The sequence below is a fragment of the Pseudophryne corroboree genome, chromosome 4 (assembly GCF_028390025.1).
Source record: "Pseudophryne corroboree isolate aPseCor3 chromosome 4, aPseCor3.hap2, whole genome shotgun sequence".
Taxonomy (NCBI): Eukaryota; Metazoa; Chordata; class Amphibia; order Anura; family Myobatrachidae; genus Pseudophryne; species Pseudophryne corroboree.
In genome coordinates, this window is record NC_086447.1 from 666,411,862 (window position 1) to 666,437,688 (window position 25,827).

Sequence of the window (25,827 nt, forward strand, 5' to 3'; positions counted from 1 at the left end):
AAAAAATGACCGGGGGTCACTATCATTAGGGGATGTTGGGGTTGAGTTAGAAGATGTGTGGTGGGGGATGTCATGTCACCATGAGCTAGCAGTGAATATAATGTCTGCCAGCAGTTAGTGTGCCCTCGCTCACAGTGGCACACTACCAGATGGGCTATGGGTACTTGGCTGTCTGTAACAGTGCTAGGCAAAAAGTTTGATAATCCAATACACCCACTAAAAAAATTACTGCACGTTCTAGCCCCTCCTCCAGAAAACCAGTCTTAGCATTAAAAAATAAAGCAGCAGAACAGTCATACAACAAAAGTATATACATTAAACAAGGTCAAGACAAATCATGCCCTACCTGACATTTCCACCTTCAAAACTTGCTGCAGCTGCTGGCTGGTGTTGTAAGCTCTGTTGGGGCTTGCATAAATTCCAGAAAGTTACAAGCCCATCTGCAAAAGAGATAGGTAATAACATCTCTTAATAAGGTAAACAATGAGTAAACATCCTGGCCCCATTCCTGCCCTGACAAATAATGTTTTGCTAGGTCCTTTGACAAAGCTGCCCCTTGTGACAGAAAAACGCGTAAGGATTACAAGGATTGCACCATCTTGGAGCTTGGGACATTCATGTGGTATCCAGACTCTCAGATTGTGGACTTACAAGCCTTGGGACATTGCTGCATCACCCACATGGAGAAAAATGACGTGTTTCCCCACATTGTGCGCTGCAGCCCGTGCCGGTTGGACCATCGCCAGGGGATCAAAATATTTTGCCATCTCCCGGAGTGGTAACTATTTGTGAATAGACAGTCCCATAATAGACAGGCTTATTGCTGTTAGTGTCCACCTACCACTGGATTTTGTCCCTTGGGTCTGATTGATTTACCAGAGACTGTTTTTTAATTCAGTTTTTATGATTTGCTGCTGAATGCTTGAATCCATCCAAATTATCTTTTTTAATACATTTTCTGAATTATCCTTACACACCTGTCTGCAAACAATATGTTAATGTATTAGCTCTGTTGTTTTTCAGTTTCTGTATATGTTTATTTTGGATTGACTATCCAAATTCACACAGCTGCTTTGGGAAATCGGCTCCTATCTACCTCATGGTTAACTCACTCTCATAGGTGGTCATTCCGAGTTGTTCGCTCGTTGCCGATTTTCGCTATATTGCGATTAGTCGCTTACTGCGCATGCGCAAGGTTCGCAGAGCGCATGCGCTTAGTCATTTTACACAAAAGTTAGGTATTTTACTCACGGCATAACAAGGTTTTTTCATCGTTCTGGTGATCGTACTGTGGTTGACAGGAAGTGGGTGTTTCTGGGCGGAAACTTGCCGTTTTCTGGGCGTGTGCGAAAAAACGCTGGCGTTTCTGGGAAAAACGCGGGAGTGTCTGAAGAAACGGGGAAGTGTCTGGGCGAACGCTGGGTGTATTTGTGACGTCAAACCAGGAACGAAACGCACTGAACTGATCGCAATGGCTGAGTAAGTCTGGAGCTACTCAGAAACTGCTAAGACATTTCTATTCGCAATTCTGCTAATCTTTCGTTCGCAATTCTGCTAAGCTAAGATACACTCCCAGAGGGCGGCGGCTTAGCGTGTGCAATGCTGCTAAAAGCAGCTAGCGAGCGAACAACTCAGAATGAGGGCCATAGTGAGGAATTTTTTTCTAATCCTCTTCTTCCCTTCTCTCTCCCTCCCTCCCTCTCTCTCTCTCTCATCCACCCCTTTCTCCCCTCCCTTTCATCTTTCTCTCTCCATCTCTCCCCTCCCTTTCCTCTCTCTCCCCCCCTCTCCCCCCCTTTCCTCTCTCTCCCTCTATTTCTCCCTAGAGGATGCTGGGGTCCATTTCATGACCATGGGGTATAGATGGTTCCGCAGGAGCCATGGGCAGTTTAAAACTTTTCAAGGGTGTGAACGGGCTCCTCCCTCTATGCCCCTCCTCCAGACCTCAGTTTTAGAAATGTGCCCAGGCAGACTGGCTGCACTCCAGAGGAGCTCTACTGAGTTTTTCTGAATAGACTTATGTTAGGTTTTTTATTTTCAGGGAGAACTGCTGGCAACAGTCTCCCTGCTTCATGGGACTGAGGGGGCAGAAGTAGGAACCAACTTCCTAAAGAGTTTCATGGCTCTGCTTCTGGCTAACAGGACACCATTAGCTCCTGAAGGGAACTGAACGCTAGCCGTGCGTAGATGCTCACTCCCACATCGCGCTGTCACCCCCCTCACAGAGCCAGAAGTCAGAAGACAGGTGAGTGTTAGAAGACAAATCTTCAATCAAGAAAGTGACGGCTAAAGGTACCGCGCAGCTGGTGGGAGCGCAGCGCGCCATGTTGCCCACACATACACAGGCCCTGCAGGGTGCAGAGTGCGGGGGGGCAGGCACCCTGGGCAGCATGAAACCTATGGAAACTGGCATAAATAAGGGGCATAAGTTGCTGAGGCACAGTCCTACCCCCGCCAGTATAAAAAAATTACCTCATAAAAGCTGAGGAGAAACACGCCATTGAAGAGTGGAGCTTCCTCCTCAGAGGCGTCCTCTTCCACTACTGAACAAGTATAAGGGTGCAAAACAGGGGGGGGCCACAGTGAATTTGGTGCTATATAATTGTGTGATTAGCATTATAAAAGCGCTGCATGTCAGTGGGCATTTTGTGTTCACAGATATTGTGTTACTGGCGCTGGGTTGTGAACTGGCAAATCCTATCTGTGTCCCTCTGACAGATTTTACTGTGGGTCTGTCTCCTATAAGTTCCGGAGTGTCTGCGGTGTGGTTGTTCACCTGTGTGACATGTCTGTGACAGGGAATCTCTTCCTCTGTGGAAGACATGTTAGAGACACAGAGGTGTAATATGACACCAAGATCCTGACTGGGTGAAAGGTTACATGATAGTGTGAATCACTACTGAATCTTATACAGAAAACTTAATATATCTGTTGAAGATGTGATTTTGAATAGTTCTGCCTTTCATCCACTGGGTCACATACAAATTTGCACAAGTAGTACAAACTGATACCGACACGGACCCTGTTTCCTGTGTCGACACTAGTGATTCCAGGGGAATAGGTGCTAAGTTAGCAAAAAAGCATTCAAAACATGTTTTAGCTATAAAGGTGGTGTTAGAAGTTACGAAGCCCCTCTTTTACCACAAGGAGAGGGTTTACTTTAGTAAAGAAGTAATGTAATTTTCCCTAAACCTCAGGAGTTGAACAGTCTCTTGGAGGGAGTCTGATTTAACCTGAAAACAAATTTCAGATTCCCAAAAGGAATTCAGGCAGCTTACCTTTTTCCAAAAGGTGGGAGTCACCCCGCATTTTAGACAGGGCCCTGTCATAAAAGAGAACAGGTGTTTCTCCCTGCGCCTGGAATGGCTTCACTTAAGGAGCTGACACAGTGAGTGAGATGATCTATTGATGTGGCCAATGGGACACTACTCAGGCCTACCATTGTCTGTGTGTGGATGAGTAGTGCTATTGAAAAGTGGTCAGAAAACTTGTCATTAGACATTGACACAATAGATGGAGACGAGATACTCCTAACGTTAGGTCATATCAAAGATACGTACGTACTAGAAACCATGAAATATATTGGTCTCTTGGGATCAAGAACCGCTACCATGGCAGTATCGGCTCAGAGGGAATTGTGGATTCGACAGTGGAATGCTGATGCAGATTCCAAAAGAAATATGGAGGCTCTCTCATATAAAGGTGAGGCCTTGTTTGGTGATGGGCTGGATGCGTTAGTCTCGGCGGCTACCGCAGGTAAGTCGACAATCTTGCCTTCTGCTCCTGCACCAGCAAAAAAGACACATCACTCTTACATGTAGTCCTTTCGGCCCAACAAATACAAAAAGGCCAAAGGTTCCCCCTTCTTTGCAGGTAGGGGAAGGGGAAAAGGAAAGAAGTCCGCAGCGTCTCCAGGATCCCAGGAGCAGAAGTCCACCCCTGCTCCTGCCAAATCTGCAGCATGACACTGGGGCTCCCTTGCGGGAGTCCACTTGGGTGGAAGCCAAATCTGGATTCAATCTGGCCTGGACCCATGGGTCTTACAAATAGTGTCCCATGGGTACAAACTAGAGTTTCAAGACGTCCCCCCATGCCGATTTTTCAAATCGACATTGCCATCTTCTTTTCCAGGAAGAGTTGCATTAACAACGGCAATTCAAAAATTATGTCAGGATCAGGTCATTGTCCTGGTACCCTTGTCACAGCAAGGAGAAGGTTTTTATTCAAGCCTCTTCGTGGTTCCGAAGCCGGACGGCTCGGTCAGACCGATTTTAGACCTGAAAAATCTGAATCTCTACCTGAAAAGGATAAAGTTCAAGATGGAATCCCTGTGGGTAGTGATTTCTAGTCTGGAGGAGGGGGACTTCATGGTGTCAGTAGACATAAAGGATGCTTACTTGCATGTTCCCATTTATCCTCCTCACCAAGCTTATCTGAGATTCGCAGTACAGGATTGCCATTACCAGTTCCAGACGTTGCCGTTTGGACTCTCCACGGCACCGAGGGTATTCACCAAGGTGATGGCGGAGATGATGGTCCTCGTTCGTCAAATAGGAGTCAATATAATTCCTTATCTGGATGATCTCCTGATAAAAGCGAGATCCAGGGAACAGTTGGTGCAGAACATCGCACTCTCCCCCCTGTCAATACTCCAACAACACGGTTGGATCATGAATTTTCCAAAGTCGCAGTTGGAACCGACGACAAGATTGTTCTTTTTAGGATGATTCTGGACACAGAAGTACGGAGAGTATTTCTTTCAGTGGAAAAGGCTCTGGAAATACAGAAAATGGTCAAACAAATATTGAAACCAACAAGGCGTGTCGATCCATCAATGCATTCGGTTGTTGAGGAAAATGGTAGCGGCCTACGAGACCATACAGTTTGGCCGATTTCATGCCAAAGTATTCCAGTGGGACCTGTTGGACAAGTGGTCTGGATCCCACCTACACATGCACCGGAAAATAATCCCGTCCCCCAAAGCCAGGATTTTGCTCCTGTGGTGGCTACACAGTTCTCACCTACTAGAGGGACGCAGGTTTGTGATTCACGACTGGGTCCTAATAACCACGGATGCAAGTCTCCGAGGCTGGGGAGCTGTCACACAGGTGGAAAGCTTCCAAGGAAAATGGTCAAGTCAGGAAGCCTGCCTTCACATAAACGTTCTGGAATTGAGAGCCATTTACAACAGCCTTCTACAACCGGTACATCTTCTTCAAGATCATCCCGTGCACATCCAGTTGGACAATTTAACAGCAGTTACGTACATAAACAGGCAAGGCGGAAAGAAAAGCAGAGCGGCAATGGCAGAGGTGACAAGGATTCTCCTCTGGGCAGAAAGACATGTTAGAGCTCTGTCAGCAATTTTCATTCCGGGAGTGGACAACTGGGAAGCAGAGTTCCTCAGCAGACACGATCTCCTTCCAGGAGAGTGGGGCATCCACCAAGAAGTCTTCGCAGAGGTGACAAGTCTTTGGGGAGTTCCTCAAGTAGACATGATGGCATCTCATCTAAAACAAGAAGCTTCAGAGATATTGTTCCAGGTCGAGAGACCCTCAAGCAATAGCAGTGGATGCACTGGTGACCCAGTGGGTATTTCGGTCAGTATAAGTTTTCCCTCCACTTCCACTGATTCCAAAAGTTCTCAAAATAATAAGAACAGGAGTTTGAGCAATTGTCATTGCCCCAGACTGGCCAAGGAGGGCTTGGTTTCCAGATCCTCAGGAGTTGCTCATAGAAGATCCTCAGCCTCTTCCTCCTCGAGAGGACCTACTACAGCAGGGGCCATGTGTGTATCAAGATTTACCGCGGCTACGTTTGAAGGCATGGCTGTTGAGAGTCGGATCATAGCCCGAAAGGGTATTCCCAAGGAAGTCATCCCCACTCTTATTCAGGCCAGAAAAGGAGTAACGTCTAAACATTACCACCATATTTGGAGAAAATATGTGTCATGGTGTGAATCCAAGAAGGCTCCTACGGAAGATTTTGAGTTGGGACGTTTTCTCCATTTTCTGCAGGCTGGTGTGGATGTGGGCCTTAGATGTTGCAGTTCCTTCAATCGAGTTGGTTTGAACCTCTACAGGAAACAGAGTTGAAGTTTCTCACTTGATAAGTGGTGATGCTTTTAGCCTTGGCATCAGCAAGGCGGGTGTCTGAGTTGGGGGCCTTGTCTCTCAAGAGCCCTTACCTGATCTTCCATGAAGATAGGGCAGAGTTGAGAACTCGACAACATTTTCTTCCGAAGGTGGTTTCATCTCTCCACATAAACCAACCTATTGTTGTGCCAGTGGCTACTGACACGTTCACTGAGTCAAAGTCTCTAGATGTGGTTAGGGCATTGAAGATTTATGTCGCTAGAACAGCTCGGATGCGGAAAACAGAGGCTCTGTTTGTCCTGTATGCTCCCAACAAGATTGGGTGTACTGCGTCCAAGCAGACCATTGCGCACTGGATCAGAGGTACGATCTCAGCACGCTCATTCTTCGGCTGGTTTGCCGTTGCCGAAGTCGATGAAGGCCCATTCTACTAGGAAGGTGGGCTCGTCCTGGGCGGCTGCCCGGGGGGATCTCGGCATTACAACTTTGCCGAGCAGCTACTTGGTCAGGGTCAAACACTTTTGCAAAATTTTATAAGTTTGACACTTTGGCCGATGAGGACCTCAAGTTCGGTCAATCGGTGATGCAGGGTCATCCGCACTCTCCCGCCCATACTGGAGCTTTGGTATAAACCCCATGGTCATGAAATGGACCCCAGCATCCTCTAGGACGTATGAGAAAACAGGATTTTAATACCTACCGGTAAATCCTTTTCTCCTAGTCCGTAGAGGATGCTGGGCGCCCGACCCAGTGCGTACTTTACCTGCAGTTTTGTTCAGTTAGTTACACAAGTTGTGTTACATTTGTTTTCAGCATGTTGCAACTTGCTGTAAATGGTTCATGCCTGTTGGCAATGGCATGTGTTATGTTGAATGCCATGTTGTGCGGCATGGTTGAGGTGTGAGCTGGTATGAATCTCACCATTAGTATAAAAGTAAATCTTTTCCTCGAAATGTCCGTCTCCCTGGGCACAGTTCCTATAAGGAGGGGCATAGAGGGAGAAGCCAGTTCACACCCTTGAAAAGTCTTAAAGTGCCCATGGCTCCTGCGAAACCGTCTATACCCTATGGTCATGAAATGGACCCCAGCATCCTCTACGGACTAGGAGAAAAGGATTTACCAGTAGGTATTAAAATCCTGTTATTATAGTAATCTGCTTTTATAATCAGATAGTTACTTGTTAATTGTATAACTACAAATCTTTTATCACACCGTTTAAATTTATTCCTATTGTGCAAAACTTACACTCGCTACTTCACGCAACCTTGCGTAAGCACGCAACCATGCGTGTTCTCGGGCCATGTGCGCGTTTCCATACGCTCACCTCACGTACTTTTTATACCGTACTACGTGTACACCGTGCGGTCGCACCTAAATATTCCACACTTATCACTATCAATGTAAGCAAAATTCTACTGCTCACTACACAATACACCTTTGTTCCTCACACCCGCTGGAAGTCGCCCACATGGGTCATCCTCCTTTGAGTGCTACCTAAAATTTTAGGCCGGAACAGAGGGGGTAATTCCAAGTTGATCGCAGCAGGAATTTTGTTAGCAGTTGGGCAAAACCATGTGCACTACAGGAGAGACAGATTTAACATGTGCAGAGAGAGTTAGATTTGGGTGTGGTGTGTTCAATCTGCAATCTAATTTGCAGTGTAAAAATAAAGCAGCCAGTATTTACCCTGCACAGAAATAAAATAACCCACTCAAATCTAACTCTTTCTGCACATGTTATATCTGCCTCCCCTGCAGTGCACATGGTTTTGCCCAACTGCTAACAAAATTCCTGCTGCGATCAACTTGGAATTACCCCCAGGGTCCTGTATGTGTTTTACAATTTACCCACTCATATATTTTGTATATTTGTTTAATAAATAAACGTATCCGATTCTATGCAGATCTATAATGACTATTGACTATATTATAAATGCTATGGTTCAGATTGGATAGCTATCTTGCAGAACATACGCTGATATAAATACCCATATAATAATAATATAACATATATATATATACACATACATACATACATACATACATACATACATACATACATAAATATACGCATTATTTACTACACCTCCATGAAACTCCTCACCCAGCATATGTATTCGTAAACACTAGTTATGTGCACCAGAAATTTTTCGGGTTTTGTGTTTTGGTTTTGAATTCGGTTCCGCGGCCGTGTTTTGGATTCGGACGCGTTTTGGCAAAACCTCCCTGAAAATTTTTTGTCGCATTCAGGTGTGTTTTTGATTTGTTTGTTTTTTACAAAAAAAACCCTCAAAAACAGCTTAAATCATAGAATTTGGGGGTAATTTTGATCCCATAGTATTATTAACCTCAATAACCATAATTTCCACTCATTTTCAGTCTATTCTGAACACCTCACACCTCACAATATTATTTTTAGTCCTAAAATTTGCACGGAGGTCGCTGGATGACTAAGCTAAGCAACCCAAGTGGCCGACACAAACACCTGGCCCATCTAGGAGTGGTACTGCAGTGTCAGACAGGATGGCCGATTCAAAAAATAGTCCCCAAACAGCACATGATGCAAAGAAAAAAAGAGGTGCATCAAGGTCGCTGGATGGCTAAGCTAAGCGACCCAAGTGGCCGAGACAAACACCTGGCCCATCTAGGAGTGGCACTGCAGTGTCAGACAGGATGGGCGATTTAAAAAATAGTCCCCAAACAGCACATGATGCAAAGAAAAAAAAGAGGTGCACCAAGGTCGCTGGATGGCTAAGCTAAGCGACCCAAGTGGCCGACACAAACACCTGGCCCATCTAGGAGTGGCACTGCAGTGTCAGACAGGATAGCCGATTTAAAAAATAGTCCCCAAACAGCACATGATGCAAAGAAAAAAAGAGGTGCACCAAGGTCGCTGGATGCCTAAGCTAAGTGACCCAAGTGGCCGACACAAACAGCTGGCCCATCTAGGAGTGGCACTGCAGTGTCAGACAGGATAGTCGATTTAAAAAATAGTCCCCAAACAGCACATGATGCAAAGAAAAAAAGAGGTGCACCAAGGTCGCTGGATGCCTAAGCTAAGTGACCCAAGTGGCCGACACAAACACCTGGCCCATCTAGGAGTGGCACTGCAGTGTCAGACAGGATGGCCGATTAAAAAAATAGTCCCCAAACAGCACATGATGCAAAGAAAAAAAAGAGGTGCACCAAGGTCGCTGGATGGCTAAGCTAAGCGACCCAAGTGGCCGACACAAACACCTGGCCCATCTAGGAGTGGCACTGCAGTGTCAGACAGGATGGCCGATTAAAAAAATAGTCCCCAAACAGCACATGATGCAAAGAAAAAAAAGAGGTGCACCAAGGTCGCTGGATGGCTAAGCTAAGCGACCCAAGTGGCCGACACAAACACCTGGCCCATCTAGGAGTGGCACTGCAGTGTCAGACAGGATAGCCGATTTAAAAAATAGTCCCCAAACAGCACATGATGCAAAGAAAAAAAGAGGTGCACCAAGGTCGCTGGATGCCTAAGCTAAGTGACCCAAGTGGCCGACACAAACAGCTGGCCCATCTAGGAGTGGCACTGCAGTGTCAGACAGGATAGTCGATTTAAAAAATAGTCCCCAAACAGCACATGATGCAAAGAAAAAAAGAGGTGCACCAAGGTCGCTGGATGGCTAAGCTAAGCGACCCAAGTGGCCGACACAAACACCTGGCCCATCTTGGAGTGGCACTGCGGTGTCAGACAGGATGGCCGATTTAAAAAATAGTCCCCAAACAGCACATGATGCAAAGAAAAAAAGAGGTGCACCAAGGTTGCTGGATGGCTAAGCTAAGCGACCCAAGTGGCCGACACAAACACCTGGCCCATCTAGGAGTGGCACTGCAGTGTCATACAGGATGGCCGATTTAAAAAATAGTCCCCAAACAGCACATGATGCAAAGAAAAAAAGAGGTGCACCAAGGTCGCTGGATGGCTAAGCTAAGCGACCCAAGTGGCCGACACAAACAGCTGGCCCATCTAGGAGTGGCACTGCAGTGTCAGACAGGATAGCCGATTTAAAAAATAGTCCCCAAACAGCACATGATGCAAAGAAAAAAAGAGGTGCACCAAGGTCGCTGGATGGCTAAGCTAAGCGACCCAAGTGGCCGACACAAACACCTGGCCCATCTAGGAGTAGCACTGCAGTGTCAGACAGGATGGCCGATTTAAAAAATAGTCCCCAAACAGCACATGATGCAAAGAAAAAAAGAGGTGCACCAAGGTCGCTGGATGGCTAAGCTAAGCGACCCAAGTGGCCGACACAAACACCTGGCCCACCTAGGAGTGGCACTGCAGTTTTCTAGGTCAGGCATCGCAACCAACACAATTGGACTCTCATTAGGGATTTGTGATTTAGAAGAACGCACAGTTCTTTGCTGTGCTTTTGCCAGCTTAAGTCTTTTCATTTTTCTAGCGAGAGGATGAGTGCTTCCATCCTCATGTGAAACTGAACCACTAGCCATGAACATAGGCCAGGGCCTCAGCCGTTCCTTGCCACTCCGTGTCATAAATGGCATATTGGCAAGTTTACGCTTCTCATCAGATGCTTTTAATTTAGATTTTTGGGTCATTTTACTGAACTTTAGTAGTATACTTGACGACACAGAGGTAGAGCAATGGACTACTGTACCGTACTGCTATATATACTGGTGGTCAGCAAAATTATGCACTGTCCTCCTACTATATAATACTGCGCACAACTAAAATGCACCACAGGTATGGATGGATAGTATACTTGACGACACAGAGGTAGGTAAAGCAGTGGCCTACTGTATCGTACTGCTATATATTATATACTGGTGGTCAGCAAAATTCTGCACTGTCCTCCTACTATATAATACTGCGCACAACTAAAATGCACCACAGGTATGGATGGAAAGTATACTTGACGACACAGAGGTAGGTAGAGCAGTGGCCTACTGTACCGTACTGCTATATATTATGTACTGTTGGTCAGCAAAATTCTGCACTGTCCTTCTACTATATAATACTGCGCACAACTAAAATGCACCACAGGTATGGATGGATAGTATACTTGACGACACAGAGGTAGGTAGAGCAGTGGCCTACTGTACCGTACTGCTATATATTATATACTTGTGGTCAGCAAAATTCTGCACTGTCCTCCTACTATATATACTGCGCACAACTAAAATGCACCACAGGTATGGATGGATAGTATACTTGACGACACAGAGGTAGGTAGAGCAGTGGACTACTGTACCGCACTGCTATATATATACTGGCGGTCAGCAAAATTCTGCACTGTTATCCTACTATATAATACTGCGCACAACTAAAATGCACCACAGGTATGGATGGATAGTATACTTGATGACACAGAGGTAGGTAGAGCAGTGGACTAATGTACCGTACTGCTATATATTATATACTGGTGGTCAGCAAAATTCTGCACTGTCCTTCTACTATATAATACTGCGCACAACTAAAATGCACCACAGGTATGGATGGATAGTATACTTGACGAAACAAAGGTAGGTAGAGCAGTGGACTACTGTACCGTACTGCTATATATTATATACTGGTGGTCAGCAAAATTCTGCACTGTCCTCCTACTATATATACTGCGCACAACTAAAATGCAGCACAGGTATGGATGGATAGTACACTTGATGACACAGAGGTAGGTAGAGCAGTAGACTACTGTACCGTACTGCTATATATTATATACTGGTGGTCAGCAAAATTCTGCACTGTCCTCCTACTATATAATACTGCGCACAATTAAAATGCACCACAGGTATGGATGGATAGTATACTTGACGACACAGAGGTAGGTAGAGCAGTGGCCTACTGTACCGTACTGCTATATATTATATACTGGTGGTCAGAAAAATTCTGCACTGTCCTCCTACTATATATACTGCGCACAACTAAAATGCAGCACAGGTATGGATGGATAGTACACTTGATGACACAGAGGTAGGTAGAGCAGTGGACTACTGTACCGCACTGCTATATATATACTGGCGGTCAGCAAAATTCTGCACTGTTCTCCTACTATATAATACTGCGCACAACTAAAATGCACCACAGGTATGGATGGATAGTATACTTGATGACACAGAGGTAGGTAGAGCAGTGGACTAATGTACCGTACTGCTATATATTATATACTGGTGGTCAGCAAAATTCTGCACTGTCCTTCTACTATATAATACTGCGCACAACTAAAATGCACCACAGGTATGGATGGATAGTATACTTGACGAAACAAAGGTAGGTAGAGCAGTGGACTACTGTACCGTACTGCTATATATTATATACTGGTGGTCAGCAAAATTCTGCACTGTCCTCCCACTATATATACTGCGCACAACTAAAATGCAGCACAGGTATGGATGGATAGTACACTTGATGACACAGAGGTAGGTAGAGCAGTAGACTACTGTACCGTACTGCTATATATTATATACTGGCGGTCAGCAAAATTCTGCACTGTCCTCCTACTATATAATACTGCGCACAATTAAAATGCACCACAGGTATGGATGGATAGTATACTTGACGACACAGAGGTAGGTAGAGCAGTGGCCTACTGTACCGTACTGCTATATATTATATACTGGTGGTCAGAAAAATTCTGCACTGTCCTCCTACTATATAATACTGTGCACAACTAAAATGCACCACAGGTATAGATGGATAGTATACTTGATGACACAGAGGTAGGTAGAGCAGTGGACTACTGTACCGTACTGCTATATATTATATACTGGAGGTCAGCAAAATTCTGCACTGTCCTCCTACTATATAATACTGCGCACAACTAAAATGCACCACAGGTATGGATGGATAGTATACTTGACGACACAGAGGTAGGTAGAGCAGTGGCCTGCTGTACCGTACTGCTATATATTATATACTGGTGGTCAGCAAAATTCTGCACTGTCCTCCTACTATATACTACTGCGCACAACTAAAATGCACCACAGGTATGGATGGATAGTATACTTGACGACACAGAGGTAGGTAGAGCAGTGGCCTACTGTACCGTACTGCTATATATTATATACTGGTGGTCAGCAAAATTCTGCACTGTCCTCCTACTATATATACTGCGCACAACTAAAATGCACCACAGGTATGGATGGATAGTATACTTGACGACACAGAGGTAGGTAGAGCAGTGGACTACTGTACCGTACTGCTATATAATACTGGTGGTCACTGGTCAGCAAAATTCTGCACTGTCCTCCTATACTACAATGCAGCACAGATATGGAGCGTTTTTCAGGCAGAGAACGTAGATATTTTCAGCACACTGAGCACATATATTTGCAAGCACACTGAGCACAGATATTTGCAGCACACTGAGCACAGATATTTGCAGCACACTGAACACAGAAACTGAGAGAACGCTGCACGTCCTCTCCCTATCATCTCCAATGCACAAGTGAAAATGGCGGCGACGCCCGGCTCCTTATATAAAATACGAATCTCGCGAGAATCCGACCGCGGGATGATGACGTTCGGGCACACTCGGGTTAACCGAGCAAGGCGGGAGGATCCGAGTTTGCCTCGGAACCGTGTAAAATGGGTGAAGTTTGGGGGGGTTCGGATTCCGAGAAACCGAACCCGCTCATCACTAGTAAACACATACTGAATGAATGTAGTTTCTCTACAGAGCCCCTAATTTGCATATCAAAAGATGTTCGCCTGCTTGTACCAAAGTGGGTGAACAGGTTAATTTACATTTCAAATGACCAAGCAGTGGGTTAACAAATCCTGGAAAAGGGGAAAAAAATAATTATATCTGTGTGTAATTCTTACATCAAGTATTCATCTCACTATTAACTCTCACTAGGCCCAATTGAAACAATTTGTAATTGACTATGGCATGGGTTAAATAAATTCATTGGTAGCTTTTAAATGGTGTTGGATTTGTAGATATATATTGTTTATCTGTGACAATGGAAACTGATTGTTTTAAACACACTGAAAGTCAGCTGTTAGCTAGGTGGATAGAGTGACCTTACCTAAAATGGCCACTGTTCCTCCCCCTTTTTCCCAAGTCATGTGCATGGACAAAATGGAGGACACACCATGCGGCTAGCTCTTTTGTCACAAATAAATCACAAATTATACAAGCACCGGAGGTTTGTTACTTTAGGCCTGCGTTAGCAGTTTGCGAATAGGCCTCAGCATGCTAACACAGCTATATCATACCTATGCACCAACTTTTAAATGCTCTTTAAATTTACTTAACAGATAAACAAACCAATCTGAATTAAACACAATATGACTTATTTGAACTTTGTTTTGCAACAATAAAAATACGTTGTAGCATTGTAAATATTGTGTCTTTTTTTCACACGCAACAAATAAATATATTGTCCCTTGAATTTCATATCAGCGCCTTACTGATAACACAAAAAAACAAACGGCATGTGGTTCAGCAGCATCAAGATGCGTCCATCGCTAGCTGGTAGACACAGTGGCATCTGTACAGTGCATCATTAAGTACGTGATATCCCGTTTGTGAGCCCCGAACTGAGAAGTTGAGATTATTTCTAATACATTTTTAAAATGCCAGCGTTAATATATGCTGCGGACTCACGGCGCATCTTATTACCATATACGATAAAAGTGCGCTGTACGTCGCAAACACTACATCCCTTAAGAGAAAACAAGCTTTCGCACACATTGTATGAGTTCCAATGCTCATAGATGTATATATTTGATATTAAAAGGGTATGCATACAATATAACACTTGTACAGTATATATATGGTTACAGATTTACAATTACACAGGAAGCAGTTGTTACAAAATAATCCATACAGCCACAGCCAGCATACATTACCATTTCCCTTAAAGCACACTCCGCTCCATCTCTCTCAGCAAAAAAACAGCAACTAACACAGCAACAGAAAAACAGCAAACAGAGCTTCTTGGGTTAGTGGAAATGCCTACATCCTGTGTATTTAGGGGGAGTACATATCTGGGACTGAGTCTTCTGTTATTGATCCAGGGGAGGGAACTTTCTCATTCATGATGTGTTATTGGTCAGTTCATATGCAAGCAACGTCCAGCCTTAAAGATGACATCATAGGGGTTGGCCACTGGTTTCCTGCTCACATGCTGTCTTTATTCTCATTTGAATTGTGGCTTCATATTCATACATTCAATCATAACAAATTGTTGCAATGAGCTACAACCTACCCACAGATTTCAAACCAACACACTCATTCCCCTGATTATTTTGACACCAAGCATGACATGTTTATCTTATTCCGTTCCATTAATACATATATATCTGATGTTAAACTAAATTATATAAATACATTATAATGTCTGGTGCTTGACATGTTTTATCTATGTGTAATTTATGTGTTGTATGAAATATGTGTTGAATATATCTTTGTGGCTTGTCTGTGTGAATGTGTATGCTACCATATATCGCTGTGCATGCTGCGTGTATGTTCACGCACAGCGACCCATCTGATTGGAGTTTACATGTGCTGTGTATGTAATATTTTTGACTTCGACACTGGTAATTGTGTGCTATATTAAAATGTACTACATATTTCCTCATTGTCCTTGGTTTTGGGTATTTCTAAGTGATCAGGTGAGTCATTTGATTCATATCACCAACTCTGTGTGTATAAGGAGTATTGAGGATCTCACTTTGTTGGTGGACATGTTGCAACAGTTTGATTGTTAGAGAAAAACAGTGGAGGACACCCATCACATGATTCTAATAGATGTAATGGGTTAGGTATTTTTTATTTAAAGAGACAGCACCAGTGGGAAGGTTCCACATTTTTTTGTTTCTTTATATTTGTGAGGGTCACCTTAAGGTGTCCTTGTCATAGGCAGTAGCCTATGTGCATTCTGTGTATTCCACCATTTACCTTGAGTTTTTTATTATTATTATTATTATTATTATTATTATTATTATTATTATCCTTTATTTATATGGTGCCACAAGGGTTCTGCAGCGCCCAATTACAGAGTACATACTGTATGCACATAATCAAAACAGGAGAACAGTGACTTACAGTTGAAGACAATATAGGACAAGCACAGGGTAACTAATCATAACTACACCAGTGCACGACATAGAAGTGGGCTGCCTATATGCCTGCAGTTCGGTTGTTGAATTTTATTTTCATTGTTAGGGAATACTATTGTTGATGACCTTTACACACTATGGCCCACTGGCACTGCTTTGAAATGGAAATCAAGCGCTTCCTTTGTTTGCCAGCTTGTTGAACAAATATAGAAGTTTTGGCTGAGAAGTCTTTCATACTGGTAACATTAAGATCTTACTGAGATGCATGGTTGTCCTTTCAGGACTTAGAAAGACAACAAGATAAGACTGGATGATGTGTGATGCTCGCTTTTATTTGGTGGCTTTATGAGACTGCACATTATCGGGTGATTGTTGTTAAAATGCTATCAGGTACAGTATGTCACTAAAAGCTATTTAATTTATAAGGCTCTCAAACACTGGGGAGCTGGGCAAAGTAAGCAGCGTCCTATAGATGATGTGATACGAGCTGCTTGATTGAATGCATTAGTTGGGTCCTGGATTCTTACAAGGCACTTTAGTTTAGCATAGCTTTCTCTACTGGCAACTTTGGGGCATTTTGGATAAGTAGTGTTGGGCCACTGTATTAATCCAAAGTGCATTTTGGTCCATAATTTACATATTCTAATTGATTATTAATTTATTATACACTGGAAAAATCCTAAATTGGCGATTTTTTTACGTACAATACAGATTACAGATGCAGTACAAAATACAAGCATAGTTTATTCCAGTACATACTGCAAGTGTTCAAGCTTTGTGCAATATCGCATATTAATATGCGATAAAATGACACATATTAAGCAACAATATTAGATAAATCCTCTATTTTTTTTTTACTCATTTTTGTGGGTCAGGGTATGTAAAGGCATTCTTTCCTAACATTTTATAAAATTCATGACAGAGGAGTTTTAGAATGTGTACTAGGCATTTAAAAACAGATGGCAGCACCATGTACAAGAAGAATGTACGTAATGTCCCAAAAGATGAATGGACTTTGACAGATTGATGTTAAATATGTTCAGATATCCAAAACGCATATCCTGCATGTCTTCAAGTTGCAAATCATATTTACAGCTTTCTTCATGAAATCATAACACCATGTTAGTAGTAAGAAGTATTCAGATTATAAATCATATAAAAAAATTGATTTATACAAAAGAGTAAATAAATGTTTAATGTTTTACAAAAAGAATACATAAAACATTTACCGTATATACTCGAGTATAAGTCGACCCGAATATAAGCCGAGGCACCTAATTCTACCACAAAAACCTGGGAAAACTTATTGACTCGAGTATAAGCCTAGGGTGGGAAATGCAGCTCTAGCCGTACACAGCCCTCAGTGCCAGATATGCCCTCATAGTGCCAGATATGCCCCCACAGTGCTGCCAGATATGCCCCCACAGTGCTGCCAGATATGCCCCCACAGTGCTGCCAGATATGCCCCCACAGTGCTGCCAGATATGCCCCCACAGTGCTGCCAGATATGCCCCCACAGTGCTGCCAGATATGCCCCCACAGTGCTGCCAGATATGCCCCCACAGTGCTGCCAGTTATGCCCCCACAGTGCTGCCAGTTATGCCCCCACAGTGCTGCCAGATATGCCCCCACAGTGCTGCCAGTTATGCCCCCACAGTGCTGCCAGATATGCCCCCACAGTGCTGCCAGATATGCCCCCACAGTGCTGCCAGATATGCCCCCACAGTGCTGCCAGATATGCCCCCACAGTGCTGCCAGATATGCCCCCACAGTGCTGCCAGATATGCCCCCACAGTGCTGCCAGATATGCCCCCACAGTGCTGCCAGATATGCCCCCACAGTGCTGCCAGATATGCCCCCACAGTGCTGCCAGTTATGCCCCCACAGTGCTGCCAGATATGCCCCCACAGTGCTGCCAGATATGCCCCCACAGTGCTGCCAGTTATGCCCCCACAGTGCTGCCAGATATGCCCCCACAGTGCTGCCAGATACGTTCCCTCCCCAAGTGCCAGGTATGCCCCACAGTGCTGTTACTTACCCCTCCGTCGATCCCGCGCTGTCTTCTGGAGGGACACGAAGCACACAGCGTGCGCGGCTCTCCTGTGTCCCTCCTGCATCTTCGGCGGCCGCGGCGGGTCTATTATAGGAAGTGCCGGTTCGTGATCAGAGGTCACGAACGGGTATTTCCTGTAATAGAACCGCCGCTGCTGCCGCCGGAGATGCAGGAGGGACACAGGAGCGCCGCGCGCTGTGCGCTCCATGTCCCTCCTTCACACTGCTCTGCCTCTGCCTGCACTGACTCGAGTATAAGCCGAGGTGGCTTTTTCAGCACAAAAAAAAGTGCTGAAAAAGTCGGCTTATACTCGAGTATATACGGTATATAAACGTGTTTGGTGTCAATAACATAGTATGATATTAAGTGTGATTACAACTTGGCTAAACATTAAACTGTTAAACTAGCTTTTACCCTTTCAATGGATAAGACCCATGGGATACAGCATTACTCAAAATTGATATAAGGTGTCCAGAATGGTCACATATGATCATAAATGCCTCCAAAGTAGCCTTATACACATACCTTCTGAAGGACCTAGTCCTATGTAGTCTATTCTCACATTTTTCTCTTTCCACCCCTCCCCCCCCCCTGCTCCTACTGTACAGTAGCTCTGCTTATTAGAGGCACAGTATGGGTACGTGAGGTGATGGTCTAACACCAGTGAACAGACTCTGCTTGACCACTCCACAAATAGGGGCCTGATAGCAAACTAATGGATATGATGGCGACAGATCTAAAAGGTTAATGTGTGGGCAGAGAAAGTTAATTGTACGGAACTCCGATTAATGCCAGGGGTTCTAATATTTTTGGTACATGGGGGGGGGGCACGGAAATAATTAGATACTATTTGCAGTGCATAGTGGGAAACATGATAACATTTCCTCCAACGTTCTGATTGGGAGCCTATCTAAAACATAAAATCAGAATAAAGTCCCCCCACAGCTAGGGCCACCAATTTTCGATACATGGGTAGTACATTCTCACTGACCTCACCTAAAACCAAGGTAACGCCTAGTCATATTCCTGAAACTGTGATGGGGTGTCATTAATCTGTAGTTAGTCCATTCCTGGTGGGGGGGGGCACTACTTTCTACTAATATTCCCTGTAGGAATGGTCTGGATAATAATTTCTACCCACCCCTTGGATAGGTGAGGGTGGGAAACAAACATCCCTATAGCTGTAGCAGTGGCAGCAAGAGCTTGTTAGTAGTAAAGTAGATGTATATCCCCGAATCAGAGGACTGAAATGGAAGTACACACCTTGGGCCAATGCCACAAAAGTATTCTAGAGTGACACACTCTTAAGCTGTAGCATCACACAGAGGTAAATGTTTCCTGTCACACAAGTCATGCGTCAGTGTACTTCAGCTGTCCAGGCAGCATGATTTTACTTTGTGCACACACAGAAAGATGTCAGCACATAACCGGGCATTCTGAAATGTACACCTGCTAGAATCTGGATAGGTGAGAGAGGGCTGGATGGGGGCATTGATTGTAACCAAGGCACATTACAATAAGGGTGTTTTTGTTGCAAATAAAAAAAATGGATAAAAACATGGGTGCATGTAAATCTCAGAGGAGGAAATGTGAGGAAGTAATCAGTTGGCATGAGATGCAGCATTAAGTTATGGAGTGAAGTGGGTGGAAGAGACGGCAAGATATGTAAATGGGAGAGGAATGGTTGAGGGCTTTGTGAGAAGTTTGAATTGGGTACTGAAGAGGAAGGGGAGCTAGTGTAAGGCTCGTAGGGGACAGTAATCTCGGCTTTGTAAATGTGGGGTGTGGCTACAATGACGTGAACGCAGCCACCAGATCCCCCATAGCGTCTCCTAATATTTCCACTCCTCCACCACATCCCCTGTGTTGCATCATACCTCCGCACTGCCCCAGCTGAGCCGACCAGGTTCCTCTCTCCTGGAGAGAACAGCCAGGAAGTCAGCAACCATGATGAAGATGTAGTATGTTTAGATTAGAGATGAGCGGGTTTGGTTCCTCGGAATCCGAACCCCCCCGAACTTCACCCATTTTACATGGTTCCGAGGCAGACTCGAATCTTCCCGCCTTGCTCGGTTAACCCGAGAGCACCCGAACGTCATCATCCCGCTGTCGTATTCTCGTGAGATTCGTATTCTATATAAGGAGCCGTGCGTCGCCGCCATTTTCACTCGTGCATTGGAGATGATAGGGAGAGGACATGCAGCATTCTCTCAGTTGTGTTCAGTGTGCTGCAAATATTTGTGCTTAGTGTGCTGCAAATATCTGTGCTCAGTGTGCTTGCAAATATCTGTGCTCAGTGTGCTGAAAATATCCACGTTCTCTGCCTGAAAAATGCTCCATATCTATGCTCAGTGTGCTGCAAATATCTGTGCTCAGTGTGCTTTATTGTGGGGACTGGGGACCACCAGTATTATATAGTAGGAGGACAGTGCAGAGTTTTGCTGACCAGTGACCACCAGTATTATACGTTCTCTGCCTGAAAAACGCTTCATATCTGTGCTACATTGTAGTATATAGTAGGAGGACAGTGCAGAATTTTGCTGACCAGTGACCACCAGTATTATATCAGTACGGTACAGTAGTCCACTGCTCTACCTACCTCTGTGTCGTCAAGTATACTATCCATCCATACCTGTGGTGCATTTTAGTTGTTGTGCGCAGTATATATAGTAGGAGGACAGTGCATAATTTTGCTGACCACCAGTATATAATATATAGCAGTACGGTACAGTAGGCCACTGCTCTACCTACCTCTGTGTCATCAAGTATACTATCCATCCATACCTGTGGTGCATTTTAGTTGTGCGCAGTATATATAGTAGGAGGACAGTGCAGAATTTTGCCGACCACCAGTATATAATATATAGCAGTACGGTACAGTAGGCCACTGCTCTACCTACCTCTGTGTCGTCAAGTATACTATCCATCCATACCTGTGGTGCATTTTAGTTGTGCGCAGTATATATAGTAGGAGGACAGTGCAGAATTTTGCCGACCACCAGTATATAATATATAGCAGTACGGTACAGTAGTCCACTGCTCTACCTACCTCTGTGTCGTCAAGTATACTATCCATCCATACCTGTGGTGCATTTTAGTTGTGCGCAGTATATATAGTAGGAGGACAGTGCATCATTTTGCTGACCACAAGTATATAATATATAGCAGTACGGTACAGTAGGCCATTGCTATTGATATATTACTGGCATATAATTCCACACATTAAAAAATGGAGCACAAAAATGTGGAGGTTAAAATAGGGAAAGATCAAGATCCACTTCCACCTCGTGCTGAAGCTGCTGCCACTAGTCATGGCCGAGACGATGAAATGCATTCAACGTCATCTACCAATGTCATAGTAGAGAGAATGTAAAATCCATGGTTTGTTTAAGTCAGGCACCCGGGGAGACACCTGTTGTCTGTGGGACGAATATGGCCATTGACATGCCTGGTCAAATTACAAAAAAAAATCACCTCTTCGATGTGGAATTATTTTAACAGAAATGCGGACAACAGGTGTCAAGCTGTGTGTTGCCTTTGTCAAGCTGTAATAAGTAGGGGTAAGGACGTTAACCACCTAGGAACGTCCTCCCTTATACGTCACCTGGAGCGCATTCCTCAGAAGTCATTGACAAGTTCAAAAACTTTGGGTGACAGTGGAAGCAGTCCACTGACAACTAAATCCCTTCCTCTTGTAACCAAGCTCCGGCAAACCACACCACCAACTCCCTCAGTGTCAATTTCCTCCTTAGACAGGAAAGCCAATAGTCCTGCAGGCCATGTCACTGTCAAGTCTGACGAGTCCTCTCCTGCCTGGGATTCCTCCGATGCATCCTTGAGTGTAACGCCTATTGCTGCTGGCGCTGCTGTTGTTGCTGCTGGGAGTCTATCGTCATCCCAGAGGGGAAGTCAGAAGACCACTTATACTACTTCCAGTAAGCAATTGACTGTCCAACAGTCCTTTGCGAGGAAGATGAAATATCACAGCAGTCATCCTACTGCAAAGCGGATAACTCAGGTCTTGTCAGCTTCGGTGGTGTTAAACGTGTGTCCGTATCCAGCGTTAATTCACAGAGAATTGCTTGAGGTAGTGTGTCCCCGGTACCAAATACCATCTAGGTTCCATTTCTCTAGGCAGGCGATACCGAGAATGTACACAGATGTCAGAAAAAGAGTCACCAGTGTCCTAAAAAATGCAGTTGTACCCAATGTCCACTTAACCACGGACATGTGGACAAGTGCAGCAGGGCAGACTCAGGACTGTATGACTGTGACAACCCACTGGGTAGATGTATTGCCTCCCGCAGCAAGAACAGCAGCGGTGGCACCAGTAGCAGCATCTCGCAAACCCCAACTCGTTCCTAGGCAGGCTACACTTTGTATCACTGCTTTCCATAAGAGGCACACAGCTGACAACCTCTTACGGAAACTGAGGAACATCATCGCAGAATGGCTTACCCCAATTGGACTCTCCTGGGGATTTGTGACATCGGACAACGCCACCAATATTGTGCGTGCATTACATGTGGGCAAATTCCAGCACGTCCCATGTTTTGCACATACATTGAATTTGGTGGTGCAGAATTATTTAAAAAACGACAGGGGCGTGCAAGAGATGCTGTCGGTGGCCCGAAGAATTGCGGGCCACTTTCGGCATTCAGCCACAGCGTGCCGAAGACTGGAAGCACCAGCAAACACTCCTGAACCTGCCCCGCCATCATCTGAAGCAAGAGGTGGTAACGAGGTGGAATTCAACCCTCTATATGCTTCAGGGGATGGAGGAGCAGCAAAAGGCCATTCAAGCCTATACAGCTACCTACGATATAGGTAAAGGAGGGGTAATGCACCTGACTCAAGCGCAGTGGAGAATGATTTCAACGTTGTGCAAGGTTCTGCAACCCTTTGAACTTGCCACACGTGAAGTCAGTTCAGACACTGCCAGCCTGAGTCAGGTCATTCCCCTCATCAGGCTTTTGCAGAAGAAGCTGGAGAGATTGAAGGAGGAGCTAAAATGGAGTGATTCCGCTAGGCATGTGGGACTTGTGGATGGAGCCCTTAATTCGCTTAACCAGGATTCACGGGTGGTCAATCTGTTGAAATCAGAGCACTACATTTTGGCCACCGTGCTCGATCCTAGATTTAAAACCTACATTGTATCTCTCTTTCCGCAGAGGTTCAAAGACCTGCTGGTGAGAAAATTGTCAAGTCAAGCGGAACGTGACCCCTCAACAGCTCCTCCTTCACATTCTCCCGCAACTGGGGCTGCGAGGAAAAGGCTAAGAATTCCGAGCCCACCCGCTGGCGGTGATGCAGGGCAGTCTGGAGCGAGTGCTGACATATGGTCCGGACTGAAGGACCTGCCAACGATTACTGTCATGTCGTCTACTGTCACTGCATATGATTCTGTCACCATTGAAAGAATGGTGGAGGATTATATGAGTGACCGCATCCAAGTAGGCACGTCAGACAGTCCGTACGTATACTGGCAGGAAAAAGAGGCAATTTGGAGGCCCTTGCACAAACTGGCTTTATTGTACCTAAGTTGCCCCCCCCTCCAGTGTGTACTCCGAAAGAGTGTTTAGTGCAGCCGGTCACCTTGTCAGCAATCGGCGTACGAGGTTACTTCCACAAAATGTGGAGAAGATGATGTTCATCAAAATTAATTATAATCAATTCCTCCGTGGAGACATTCACCAGCAGCAATTGCCTCCAGAAAGTACACAGGGACCTGAGATGGTGGATTCCAGTGGGTATGAATTAATAATCTGTGAGGAGGATGTACACAGTGAAAGGGGTGAGGAATAGGACGATGAGGAGGAGGTGGACATCTTGCCTCTGTAGAGCCAGTTTGTGCAAGGAGAGATTGATTGCTTCTTTTTTGGTGGGGGCCCAAACCAACCAGTCATTTCAGTCACAGTCATGTGGCAGACCCTGTCGCTGAAATGATGGGTTTGTTAAAGTGTGCATGTCCTGTTTATACAACATAAGGGTGGGTGGGAGGGTGGGTGGGAGGGCCCAAGGACAATTTCATCTTGCACCTCTTTTTTTCCTTTAATTTATCTTTGCATCATGTGCTGTTTGGGGACTATTTTTTAAATCTGCCATCCTGTCTGACACTGCAGTGCCACTCCTAGATGGGCCAGGTGTTTGTGTCGGCCACTTGGGTCGCTTAGCTTAGTCACACAGCGACCTTGGTGCACCTCTTTTTTTCTTTGCATCATGTGCTGTTTGGGGACTATTTTTTAAATCTGCCATCCTGTCTGACACTGCAGTGCCACTCCTAGATGGGCCAGGTGTTTGTGTCGGCCACTTGAGTCGCTTAGCTTAGTCATCCAGCAACCTCGGTGCAAATTTTAGGACTAAAAATAATATTGTGAGGTATGAGGTGTTCAGAATAGTCTGAAAATGAGTGGAAATTATGGTTATTGAGGTTAATAATACTATGGGATCAAAATGACCCCCAAATTCTATGATTTAAGCTGTTTTTGAGGGTTTTTTGTAAAAAAAAAAACACCCGAATCCGATAAAAAATTTTCAGGGAGGTTTTGCCAAAACGCGTTCAAATCCAAAACATGGCCGCGGAACCGAATCCAAGACCCAAAACCCGAAAAATTTCCGTTGCACATCTCTAGTTTAGATAGGAAGATGAAAGCAGCATTCAGGACAGATTGGAGTGGAGAGAGATGGGAGGCCAGGCAGCGGTGTCACTACAGGGGTGCGGTCCGCACCTTGGTGTCACCCCTCTGAGGGAGTGTTACCAAAATGCTGGCTCCTCCACAGTTACAGGAGCCAGGTGATGCAGTGTGACATTCTCCTGCAGCACTCACAGAGGAGCCTACACTGCAGGCGGTATTCAATTCTTTTGACCCCCTTCTACATCCGTTCTATTTCTGCCCCTCGGGGGCTGTGGTATCATCATTTGAGCTTGCTACTCCTGGGATAGCGAGGCTCCCAGCCTTTTACACAGCTAAACCTGATTACTATGGGCACGATATGTGGGATAACGGGGATCATTTTAGAAAGGAGAATGGGCGTGATATATAATTTGAATACCGCACGTTTTCTCTGAGGGCAGCCCAGCATCTCCTGGGATGCTGGGCATGCCCTTAGAGTGATGTAATTGGGATTCCGAGCGAGGGCTCACACGTTTAAGTAAGGCAAAACCCCCTTTTTTGATGCACACACTTCTGCCACATGGGGGGAATAGGGAGTGCGCACCGGTTGTCACCAGACCTGATGATGCCTATGAGGCCAGATATGAGGAGGTTTCATAGACTAATTTGGAGATTACCAGTGAGTGAATGAGGGTCTTCGTTGCCTTCAGGGTGAGAGAGGGTCTGATGCTAGACATGTTTCTGAGATGGAAATGGCAGGGCTTTGAGAGGTACTGAATGTGTGGTTTGAAGTAGAGGGATAAGTCCAAGACAGCACCTTTGTGGGCTAGAGGAGATGGTGGCACTGTCAATAGAAAATGAAATTGTGGGAGGTGATGTTGTTCAGTTTGTTTAATGAACACAAAAAGTGCCTGCTATTTGGAGAGCAACTTATTTAATTCATTCTTTTACTATTGTGAGGAGAAATAGAAGGTGCTGAAAATGTTCACATATTGCAAGAGAACTAATG

The 25,827-nt window shown here is 44.9% G+C and overlaps 1 long non-coding RNA gene across 1 annotated transcript in view; it reads right to left on the minus strand.

Moving 5' to 3' along the window:
• LOC134911685 (uncharacterized) overlaps positions 1 to 25,827 on the minus strand; it is a 248,482-nt gene that overhangs the window by 40,334 nt on the left and 182,321 nt on the right. The window contains exon 3 of the long non-coding RNA XR_010176764.1: positions 347 to 440. This is a non-coding gene — a long non-coding RNA (uncharacterized LOC134911685). The remainder of the gene's footprint in view (positions 1 to 346; positions 441 to 25,827) is intronic.